Genomic DNA, 12,012 nt, shown 5'->3' with positions numbered 1-12,012 from the left:
GACAATGTGGCCAGGGGAATTACTGCTGCCTTGAGGCTGATTTACCTTGGATGATCACAGCCGGTTGACCACTTGGAGGTCAGCATCTGGGGGTACAGACAGTGCGTGACCTTAATGTGAGTAAACATGATAGGGGTATTTGGGAATATCCAGGTCACACAAATGCAGTCTTCACGCAGCATACACCCACCAGCAGTAATACCATGATTTCTTTATTGAAAGATTACATCACAGCTGTTACCTGGCCTGGTAGAAGATGGCACAAGGTAGAAATGTGGAGGGATCTGTATGACAGATTGCAAAAATAAAATTTTCTTTCACAATATTTTCCCATACCTGTCTCAATCCTGAACTGTTAAGGTCATCTGAGAGCTATCCTTTTTGTCAGCAAGTAGTAGATCAAACAATTCCACTAGTTGTGGGTGTTCTGGGATGGCAGAGGGAAAGGGTGACACTGTTCAGTATACCCTGGGTGGGTGAGAATTAATGGAAAGAGTCTCAGAGGTCAGCATGGTATCTTCATTTCAAGGTAAACTTATTGAAAAGCTGGTAAACTTACTGATAAAGATATCTACTGTAGTCATACTTGTTTCACAGACCATTGAGATCATCCCTACAGATGCACCTCTGTTATTCCCCTGAAAGAAGTAGCTGACATTGTTACTGAGGTTGTCTTTAGATTTATGGAAAGGCACGTGCCATCTACATACTGATAAGCAAAATAAATACAACGAAAGCTGTAAAGTAGGAGGGGAGGGGGGTTATAAGCACACTTTGTCCCACATGCCTACCCCCAGGAATGCATGGTATTCTGGAGATAGTGTGCTTCTGATTAGTGGTGTGTCAGAGAAAAAGGAGGTATAGGAATGTAGTTTCTGCTTTTCACCATTCAGGTCAGCTTCCCACTTCCACCTGGATGACTTGATCACTAGTTCTCTTGCTACCCTGAGGTGGGTCTGTCTGTCTTTCCCTTAGGGAAAGAAGGTACACTGTATAAGCTGGGAGTAAAATTAAGAAAATACTTTGGATGTTTACACTAACACCTTTGATTTATATTTAGCCTTAGGCAGCGGTTTACTTTCCCAGTTTTGTTCATTGGTTTAAACATCCTCTTTTTCTTGTTGGCTGAATCATCTATGCAGAGCAGCATATTCTTCAGTGAATAATGGCTGAGTAGCCTCTTCTGTATGTATGGGCCTGTGGTAATTGCTAGATATATTGTAATGCTTTGCTTTTAAATAACTTTTTTTTTTTTTTTTTTTTTTTTGCTAAATAGTTATAAACAGATCATAGTTCCCAGTTAATTTAGCACTTCAGGGTTTTTGTACTGGAATATACATGATTCCATTTCTCTCTCTTGCGTGCATTCATTAATGCTGTCTGCTCTCTGTCTATATTGCTTTTCAAGTGGGCCAGTCACAGGTAGCAGATGAGGATAACATGAATATTCTAAAGTGATTTCCTTAAAGAGTTCTCATTTCTTACATGGGAAGGCATGAGCTGCAGGCACCAGATGCTGGACGTTTGTTACTAGCAGCTGTGAGAGTTTGGTGCTATATTGCACCAAGGGCTTTTGCTGTCATGGTGTGGGTAACACAGGATATGGCAACAAAAAGTTGCTGCCAAAGAAGTTACTGCTGTTGGAAGGGGTATTGCAAGTGTTAATTGAGTATTTCCTCTAATTTTCCTTTTATGCCTAAAATGTGTTGTTTGCATTTCTAAATATTCAGCAGCTTTAAATGTGTAGGCCATATCCAGATTAATCATTGCAGCTTATCTGTGTCAAGAGTGTTCTGTTTCTCACGTGGGGTTTTTGCAGCTTTTCTTTACAGAAGCCATAATTTTGCTTTTGGGACTTGCAGTTCAGTCTAGATTAATAAGAGAGTCAATGAGTTACTTAGAGAATCTTATCTTTCTTTTCTTACACCTTTTTTAACTCACTGTGGGATTTGTTTGGGTTTTTTCCTCAAAGGATACTTTCAGAGTAGTCCACCAAATTCTTTTCCAAGAGCAGTTCTTGTCTGCAATATGGCAGGCTCTGAGGCCCCACCATAATCATAAAGCTCTCTCAGTGGACCTCATGTGATGTCTGGCTGATGTTTAAAGTAAAAAGAGCTAGTTGTTGAGATTGGGAACGCACATCACCTCCTTGCTCTCCTACGTTCCCAAGTGAGAACCACACAGGTAAGGTCTTACCTTGGCTGCTGACAGTAGGCAAGGCAAACAGAACGTGGGTGGATGGAAGAATTAGGAAAAACTGTAGAGGAAAGTCCCCACAAAGATTCTCAATTACAGTGCCATTCTTCTCCTTTATGTCTTTGCTGCAGTGTGGAGCCTATATCTTGTGTTTCCTTTTTAAAGTCAGGCTGTGCAGTGTTTGAGTGAGTGAATATTACTAGTACTTTAACAAAATTTGAATGTGTTGTCTTTCCAACCAAGACAAGCCATGCGAAAAAGCTATACAGCCCCATAATTCTGTTCATGCAGTGAGAGGACTATTATAAATAAATATAAGATAAATGTATAAGTAAGCATGGCTGGTCAATGGGTTGCTTAACTGTGATAAAAGCCGCTTTTCTCAGCGGGGTTATTAATATAGAAAGAGAACTTCTCATCATCTGGGACAGAGCACAAGCCTCAGAATTTTGTCAGGATTTCAGAGAACAAGCAGGTGTCTGTATTGCATTGCCTGCCAAGGCAGTAACTTACTCCAGAAGTTCTCTTTAATTTTAAGTCCTGTAGGCTGAGGAAGCAAGCTGCAGCTATAGTTTTAGGCCTTAGAATAAAGTATGGTTTAACTCTGATGAAAAAAACAAAGTGGCGTTTTTATTCAGGCCTATCATGTTAGGTTTTGGGCATGTTGTATTCAACTGAAATACTCTCAGAGGATAACTTCCCCTTTCAGTTCTAGGAAATTTCAACTACTGTGTTAAGTCTCCTTTACCAGAGAGCCTGGTGCCAAACATCTTTTCCAATGCTTTCTTCTTGACCTAGCAAAGTGACAATGACACTTGCCGATGGCCAGTAACTTGCTCTAGTGAATTGTGTTAATTGTGTTGAGTATCATTTTCTGCAGACACTCTGTGTCCATTAAGAAAAGTTTCTAGCCTTCTTCATTGGTAAGAAAACCTTTGAAGTACATAATTAATACAACTAGGAGTGGCCTGTCTTGCTGAGGTAGTACCAGGCAGTTCAAAACAGTAAGGAATGACTTAGGTAAAACGCAAATTATGCCTCTAGTTTGCAGTCTCTGCAGCCAAGGATTTCAGCAGGTGAGTTCTTGCATCACTGCAGGGAAGGAAGTCCCTTGCTCACCTCCAGCATTCTACAGCAGGAATGATGAATGCTCTCTATTGCCAATCAGTAGCAAATTCCTTACTCTTAACATAGGGGGAAAAAAAGTAACGTGAGCTAAGCAGCTTTGTACAACACTATAAGCAAATATAACTGTTTGCCAGACGGTATACATTCTAGCAAACAGCACCCATGTTAATATTTTTTTCCCAAATCTTTGCTCTTTTGTGGGGGGTGGGGGGGATGGCATCTGTGATGGATTCTAGCCAGTGACCATGTCCTGCTCTCCTCCTACCACTTCTCTCAGACCATGTGGCTGCAAGAGAGCTTTCTTACTGATGTTTGATGAGCAGAACAGAAATTAAGACCTTCCATGTTTTAATTGCTCTTTTCTTAGACTCATATAGTCCGTTTTGATGACTCACAATGTTATTAGAAATCTGTCTATGCATATTACTTCATGTCTGGGCACTTCAGATACGTTATTGTAGGTGAAACTTACCTCCAGCACTTTTTAAATAAGTTTCCTGGCTGTTGAGCAAATCCTGAAAATGTGACCCCTGAAGGCTTGGAAAACACAAAGTAAATACAAAGAACCTTAGATTTATTATTTCAGATCTCATGGTATTTATTCCAGTTCTGTGATATTTTGGAGCCTGACTCATGATATTTGAATGCTTGAGGCTGGCACTACAAAGATTTCATTCACACACACTCTATGTTACACTGCATTTACATTAGTCAAGAGCGATGAGGAGAGCCCACCCCACAGTGAAAAACGTGGGAGATTTGAGAGGATAGGAACATCATGACCCTTTGGTGAGTTGTGAACAGTATAAATGAGAATTTGTTTACTTTTTTCAAAACATGAACAAGGAAATTATTAAATTGATAAAGTACAAAGAAAATACAACACTGTCTTATATAAAACTGTTCTTTTTCATTACACAAAGTGTTTATTCTAAAAATCTGAAATTAGTTTCTTCTTTGCATAGCATTTTAAAGTCCGGTACTTTTTCAGTTAGAGTCAAGTTGTGCAGGCACGAAGAATACATGGGACTGAAATTGCTTCTGCTGGTCATGCCCATTAGGCAATTGTAATATGGAGGAAGTAAAACTAAAAAACCATATTTACTGTTTTTACTCCAAAAACCAAAACACAAACAAACCCAAAACCCCCAACCCTTGAAATGCAACAGGTGGGATGACGCTAGGTGGTGTTTCAGCTCTGAAGAGTTCTATCTGAAGGATTCTCATCATGCCTGGTGTCCAAGGCAAGACTTTCAAGAGCTTCTGTTGCCTTTTAGTCTGATTCTGTGGCAGTGCCACATGAAACAGCAACTTGTCAGTGGGCCAGACAATATCTAGTAGAAAATAAATGGGGCTAAAGTAGTATCAGAAAAATCAAGGGAATTCAAAAATTAAGGCCCAACAAGTCCAGCTTGTTTATCGCTGTGAACTTACTTGTAATAAAGTAAGCTCTATCTGTACACTCATAAGGACTTCAAAATTAAGAGTTGGTATTTAATGACTGGGATATTAGAAAAGAATACTATGATCTTTAATTTAATAAATGATTATTATTTCCACAGTTTGAGGAATCTTAAAACACTCATGTTCAGCTGTAACCAAGTATTTCAATAATTAACTGAATTGTCTAATTGTCTAACTAATTAAATCTCTAACTAAATGCCAGCATTTCAGATAAGTGCATGATCTGTAGTACTCTGGTGGGAAGACGTGAGATTTTCTACTCAGAGATGGTGAAGTTGAACAAGAGAAAAATATTTGAAAATCACTATCCTATTTTGATGTGGGGAAGTGTACTCCTTTCCTGTGGACATAAGAACCAAACTGAGAGGAAAAAACGGGTTGCAGGTGCAAGGCATAAAAGTTTTAGGGTGAGCTAATGCATGAGGAAGTAGTATTTAGGGTCTATGCCTTCCTGAAGATAGCTCACAGGAATACTGTCCAATGGAGTCACCTGTTTCATGGTCACCAGCCTTACCATAGAACATAATCTTCCAAGAGATCTCTCATATCAAAACACATTTCTATTAATTTTAGCTGATTTTCGTACTAGTTATCATGTTAAAGGAAGTGTCTTTAAAGTAAGTCTTTCCTACCACATACATATTATAAACACAACATGTCATAAATACTGCTATGATAGAATTGTATATTGTTGAAACAAAACTGCAAGTTAGTGGTGCTTTTCAGAGGTCATAGAGGTAAAGAAGTAATTCTTTGGAAATATTTTGATAATTGGTTCAACATATAATCAGAAACTTGTGCAGTATATAGAAGACGGATTACTGAGCCATTAGCAATCTAGCAATATGATTAGATATCCATATTAATAAACATCTGTCAAAATGGCATAGCAGATGTGCTAGGTGTATATATAGCATAAAATGTAAATTTTTGATGAGTACTTTCTTATTTTTTACTACAAAATGTTTTAATTACATTATCTATCATGCCATTTGTTTCATTTTGCAACTCTGAAAGTGCTTTTTATTTAAAACTGAGGAGAATTTTCTAATACATTCTAAAATGTGACTCTGCTAATTGAATGAACTAATTTTGAAAGGTGAATTTTATTGTCTTCCATTACTGACCTATAGCTTATCATTACAGGTTTGAGCAGCATTTTGGTTCTGATAATCCTGATTTTGGTACCTCTCTAGGCTCAGTAGTATCTTTAATTCCAATTGCTTTTGAATTTATAATGCATGGCATGCAGAGTGTACGACTTCATGACTGCCTTTTCTAAATGTTAGATGTCACAATCAGGCAAAAATTGCCATTGTTTTCTGAAGATAAAACTTGATAAATACAGTTATAAGATACAGTAGTTTGACTACCAGAAAACTGACTCCCTAACTCCAAAAATTTCTTTCATTCCCATGTTCTGTGTTCTAAACTTCATTCAACTTAAAATCCATTTATCATAATTGAAAAATCTTTGGTCATTGTGAATTTTTTTCTTTGCAAAACACCAGATGAGCACTCTGAAAAACAATTTTGCAGTATTTTTATATACCATTAGTCAAATACATCTTTTTTGAGCACCTATGTTAGCAGGTTACTGATAGTCCAGGTGAGTTTTTGAATCAAACTTTGGTATTAATTTGTATTTTTCTGGGGATTTTTCAGAAGACTGATTCGTTTGTCGTGACATACTGGTGGTTAAAATTATAGTTGTACCACTGAGAGGTCTTGTTCTTTGAAGTAGCTTTAAAAAGTATTAATGATAGCTTGTGGGCAGAAGTGTTGAAAAATATTATTAATAGCACATGTTAACACCAGAAGTAGGATAGCACATGTAAACTCTGCAAATGGCATGGCTGGTGATTAGAAAGATGCTGTTACATGTAGTAAAGGCATTCTGAAAGATTTGTTTTGGAATCAACATTTCAGTGGAATGAGAAACCCTTCATTAAAGAATATTACAGTAGGAAGTGTTGGCAAGAAAGAGGTGAAATGATTGTGCTGTGAATCAGCTTAAAGTATACAAAGAAAGAGGGAAGGTGAAAAAGAGATTTACAGAGGCCAACTGCATAGAATAAAATAATGCTATAAGACAGACCTGATTGTAGCATGAACTCCTTTCTAGCCCTACTGTTAATCAGTTTTGCCAGTTCTTCCAATTTTCTTCTGCATCTAGCAATACGAGTTTCTTTCTCCCTAAAGTATCTGCTTCTGAAGACCTGTGGGTAAATGAACTTCTCAGGGCTCTGCTTCACATGTGAATATATTTTTTGTTCTTCCAGCCATCATCTCTCCTCTCTGTTCTTGCAGAGGTGTCCACAGTGAGTACAGGGTCTCCGGTTGCTACTGCCCAGCAGAGTAGGGATGCTGCAGAGGATGGCCTGGTAAAGAGCAACCACTCATCATAGCTGTCCATGCTAAGGAAGGCCTTGTTTTGAGTTGGACAGAGCCTTAACCTTTATTTAAAGGTAAAATGGTTTGGGCTTTAAAAGATTAAAAGCTTGAAGACTGACCAGTGTGCAACCTTAAGCTTTAGAAATAAAAGAAGCTGAAAATAATCTGAGTGGCATACTTTTTGGCCAGTCTTGTGATTTTTGAAATCTGGGTGAGGTTTTTAATTACTATGATTGAAGATATAGTCAAGGGGAATGAGAACATTTGAGATAAGAAGGGTTCAGAACTAAAACTATATGTCATTGATACATCTTAGCTTAATTGTGTTAAAAGACCTCTCAGCAGCTGTGTTCACACCTGGATGGATTGCACATGTAGGTTCTGGCTTTCTTTTCTATCTTTAGGCAGTCTCTGACATACCCTCAGCAGGAAACATGTATCTTACGGGTCTCATGACCTTCTAAATACAGAAACAACCTAAATTTGTAAAAGTGCTTTGTTATCTCCAGCATCCATTGAGGAGTCATGTTTTCTAAATACCTGAAAGCCCCAAATTGGAATTCTTCGTGAAAATGGCAGTAGACCATAAATGGCAGTGGACCATAATGCCTGTGGTGTATTCAAGGCGTATCTGTTGTGCACCCAGCAATAGATGCAGAGTCAATAAAACACCCAGACAATGAGCAGGTCTAGGGAAGCACTGAAGGTAGTTGACAGGTGAGCTGGTGGCACGTTAATAGTGCCTTGCCTGCTAGAATACAGAGAATTGCATGGAGAACATTCTCCAGCTCTCATTGCTTATCCTCACCCTTGTTTCATAGCTGGAGTTTGTGGCAGAGCGGGACTACCGTGATTTGTCTTCACCAGCTGCATAAAATACCTGTGTTTGATCCATTGGCCATAGATATTTCCAAGGAAGTCAGGTGGTGGATAGTGGAGAAGGATCCTGCATTTCATATATTTATGTACTGTGTGCTGTGTTATTCTGGGAGGTGTAATGAAAGCTAGAAACTTCTTAAGAAAGCAGGTCAGTTTTGTGTGTGTGTGCGAGACAGGTTTCCCAGACTTTCCAGTTTGTTTGGCTGGTATTGAAATCTAGATAGACTACTTATACTTGCAAGGTAGCTCCATGTACAGGCAGTTACTCCAAAAGGTATCCAGTTGTCTTGCCACAAAATATATGTGGTGTTCAGTGATGTGAACTGTGACATATGTGAGAGCAAACTGCAATCATTAATCTACCTTCCTTTCAAATTTCTGCTGTCATCTGATTAGTGGGATTGCGGTCAATTCGATTAGGGAAAGACACAGATCAAAAGTGTAAGCTCAAGAATGACAGATTGGTCATATAGTATATATAAATGCATAATTACAGCTATTTGGGTATATAATACAGCTGGCACTATTACCCCGTATTACCGAATCAGAGGTCTCATTCTGTGACTCTAGTTCATGACAGTCTTTTTGTCTTATATTCATAAAAAAGCTCTTTGAACTCCCAAGTTTGAGGTTTTTAATGTTTATTTTGGGATAATGAATTTACTATCTCCTTTGTTTGCTTTCATGTTTGAAAATCTAAAAATCCATTAGAAGACAGTTCTTTACAGTGTCTACATCTTCTTTTGCTACCATCCCATCTTTTCCCCAGGAGTAAGTAAAGTGTACCATATATTTTACTGTGGGTTTGTGATGATGTAATTAAATGTTTCTCTGTAACTCCACGTCCAGAGGCTAGTTGGCACCTTCAACCTTTAGCTCAGCCCTTCTGAAGTTAAGTGTTTAGTTATGCATCTGTCAGAGTTCCTAATGAGTTTCTTCAAGTAGTTTGTGGTTTTAAATTGCATCGATTTATTCTGTTTTAGCTTATTTTCTCCATCCAGAAATGGTTGAGTTTTAACCTCTACCTTTTGGAATTCACTGAGTTTTACTTGCTGTAACAGGCCTTGCTATACGGCATGTTCCAAAACAGTAAGGAGACAGTCCAGATATATATGTGGCTGGATTCTTTTAAAGAAAAATGTTAATAGAAAACAGATGCAAAAAATGATTTTCAGAACAATTCATTTGCTTTCTCTCATTGCAGAACTGAAAAGATACACTTTGAAGAACAACAGGAATGTTTCGGTTTTTTAAAGATTACAGCATAGCAAGAGGATTTTGTAAGATAGTATTGACTTAGTTAAGTGGCATTGCTATGTTTGCACTGTACTGCTTACATTCATATTTTGTTTCATTAGTAACCCTCTGATGGCTTTTTTCCTGCTTCCAGGCTGTTAAGACTTGCTTTTTCTAGATCATGTTATAACTCCTGTTGAAAATTCAACACATGGTCCACAAGAGTGGGAAGCAGATGGGCCAGTCTGCAGTGGGAGGCCTTAGAGATAATGCTGACTTTCTGACTCGGCCGTAATTCACCTCTATGCTTTGAGAAGGTGCAGATATGGAGCTGCAGTGCTGTTACGTTTGAAACATATTCCACATAGCCAGACACCTCCATGTTTGCTCTTTCAGCTCTCACAGGAGACAACCCTACGTGCCTCTGCAGACAGGCTGTCAGTGCCTACAGAATATCATAGTGTGTCTGGCCTGTTTGTAAAGGACAAGGTTTGACATCTTCTTTTGCATTGTCTACTTCATTGCACAATCCAGGTCAGACTGCAAGGCAGCTGTGCTTTATTAACATGTACGTGTACAATTTTAATGTTATTTGTTCATAACCAAACGGATTCTACTTATGGAAAGGCTTGGATTTTAAAAATTACTGAAACATACGGTCTGTGAGGCTGTTGGATGGTTTCTTATTTTAGAGATGTTAAAGTCTCTGGATAATTTCTGTTCATGACAGGGAAAATAGGAGAAAGGAGATTGATGAGGCAAGTAGCAGAGACTTTTCCTGTAATCAACAAAACAGTAACTGTAGATATGTAACATAGCGATTAAAAATGATAGGCGTCCAAATTAAAGGCCATGACTGGTAAGATCTGCTGCCCTTCTTAGCAACTAAAAAAGTGTCCTTTGAAAAGCTGGATTTGGAAGCAGAAAGAGACAAACATCCGAGAGATAATGAGAGGAAAAAGAGGTGAGAAATAATTGCAGCCTGGTTTAGATCCAGAACTTACTTGCTTGTGATGTTGTGATACTCTCTTACATTGTACCAGCAGTGCTTGTGTATGGGTGTGATAAGCAGATCGGAGGGAGATTTGGGGAGAGATTTCTGGTGGCGCAGGAAGAAGTGGCTATGAAATAGCTAATGGGGAACCAGTTTCTACATCTGTAAATTGTTTCCTCCGTAATTAAACAAAACACAAATCATTGTGTTTCATGGATGGCATCTGCTCAGTAATGACACCATCAAATTTATGCAGGTGTGCTATATTGTACAAACCACTGCTTTTCTTACAATTTGATGTCTATTTTTAATAAACTGCTACCAAACACAGAAGTGTTTCTATGTTTACGTGCACTTAGGGAGCTGAAAATCTAAGAATTGCAAGCTTTTTCCATAATTACATATATGCACACAGATGGACGCCTTTGGATGTTTGGACTTCTCTTGCAGTTATTGTTGAATTGCATCATCAAAGTGTCCAGTTTATACCCAGTTGAGATCTGATTTTTTTTTTTGAGTCCAGTGTAAAATCCACTGATAAAATAATTTAGTAACAGCAGCTAGCTTTGTGAAGCACTAAGTACTTTTCATCTTCAGATTACAATGACAATTTTATATTGTTACTGTTTTACATATATAAAAATATGTATTTATCTAATTATATGGTGTTTTGTTTGGGTTTTTTTTAATATATACGCCTCCTGCAGCTGGTCTCAACCAGCTGAAATTGGACAGAAATTGTACATTTTCATTAATGCATTTCATCAGGGTTACCAAGAGAAGTCCAAACTTTCGGTTGGTGGGTAAAGGGAAGGGGTGTCTGCATGTGTGCAGATGTGTAAATATGGGAAGATCTCAGTTCTTAGATTTTCATCTCTATAAGTGTATGTAGACGTACAGACACTTCTGTGTTTTGTTGTTGCACATGTAAATATTTAATGCATATACATACACGTCAGTGTCAGACATGTACCACTATGTCGCTTTGATGCTTTGCTTCCCACATTCTGTTGTTGTTATGATTAGTTTTGTCAGACTTCTGATCTAAGAACTTGTAGTCAGGGTTTCAGCTACTCGTCCACCTCCCAGGCTACACATACAGCTCCTCTCCTGACATACCTTCTCTTCTGTTCCCGCTTGACTTCTGCCTCATGTTCTCTTCCATACTGTTTTAAGGTGTAGGTCCAAATTTGAAGAATCTTTGACAGGTAATGTAATGTTCAGTAACTATGCAAGTAGTATCAGAATTTTTTCCCTACTAACTATTTCAGGATTTCTCAGTTTCAGAAGTGTCATGACTGGGATGATGGAGCAACACTCTGCTATATAGATCTACATTAGGAAGCAAGAATTCCTCAGTGTTAAGCCATATGCTTTTTAAAATTGGAGACCAGAAATAGCACTTCTAGTGACAGTTATTTTGCAATGCTGTCGTGTTCACCTTTGACCCTACAGCCAAGTTTTCAGTGCCTGGATTTTTCTAACAAAGCTTATGTATCTGGCAAAATAGGATATGTGAGCGTAGAAACAAGAGCGTTTTGCCCTTCTCATGTTTAAGTAGCTGTATTCCTACTTCATTAATCAAAGCAGAGAGAGGAAGAAAACACAGTGGATCATTAAGAACATAATAATAATTTAATAGTATCAAATATTAACACAAATGAAGGGCATTTTGTTTGTTGTTAGACAGTCACATTGTATTTTACAGGGTCAGAAATGGC

The 12,012-nt window shown here is 38.1% G+C and overlaps 1 protein-coding gene across 9 annotated transcripts in view; it reads left to right on the top strand.

Annotated features, from left to right (window-relative positions):
- Positions 1–12,012, top strand: part of CTNNA3 (catenin alpha 3) — a 512,461-nt gene that overhangs the window by 465,570 nt on the left and 34,879 nt on the right. The gene's annotated exons all lie outside the window — the stretch shown is intronic.

This window comes from Balearica regulorum, chromosome 7, assembly GCF_011004875.1.
Source record: "Balearica regulorum gibbericeps isolate bBalReg1 chromosome 7, bBalReg1.pri, whole genome shotgun sequence".
Taxonomy (NCBI): Eukaryota; Metazoa; Chordata; class Aves; order Gruiformes; family Gruidae; genus Balearica; species Balearica regulorum.
The sequence above is the reverse complement of the archived record's forward strand: the minus strand, read 5'-3'. Positions and strand labels throughout refer to the sequence as shown.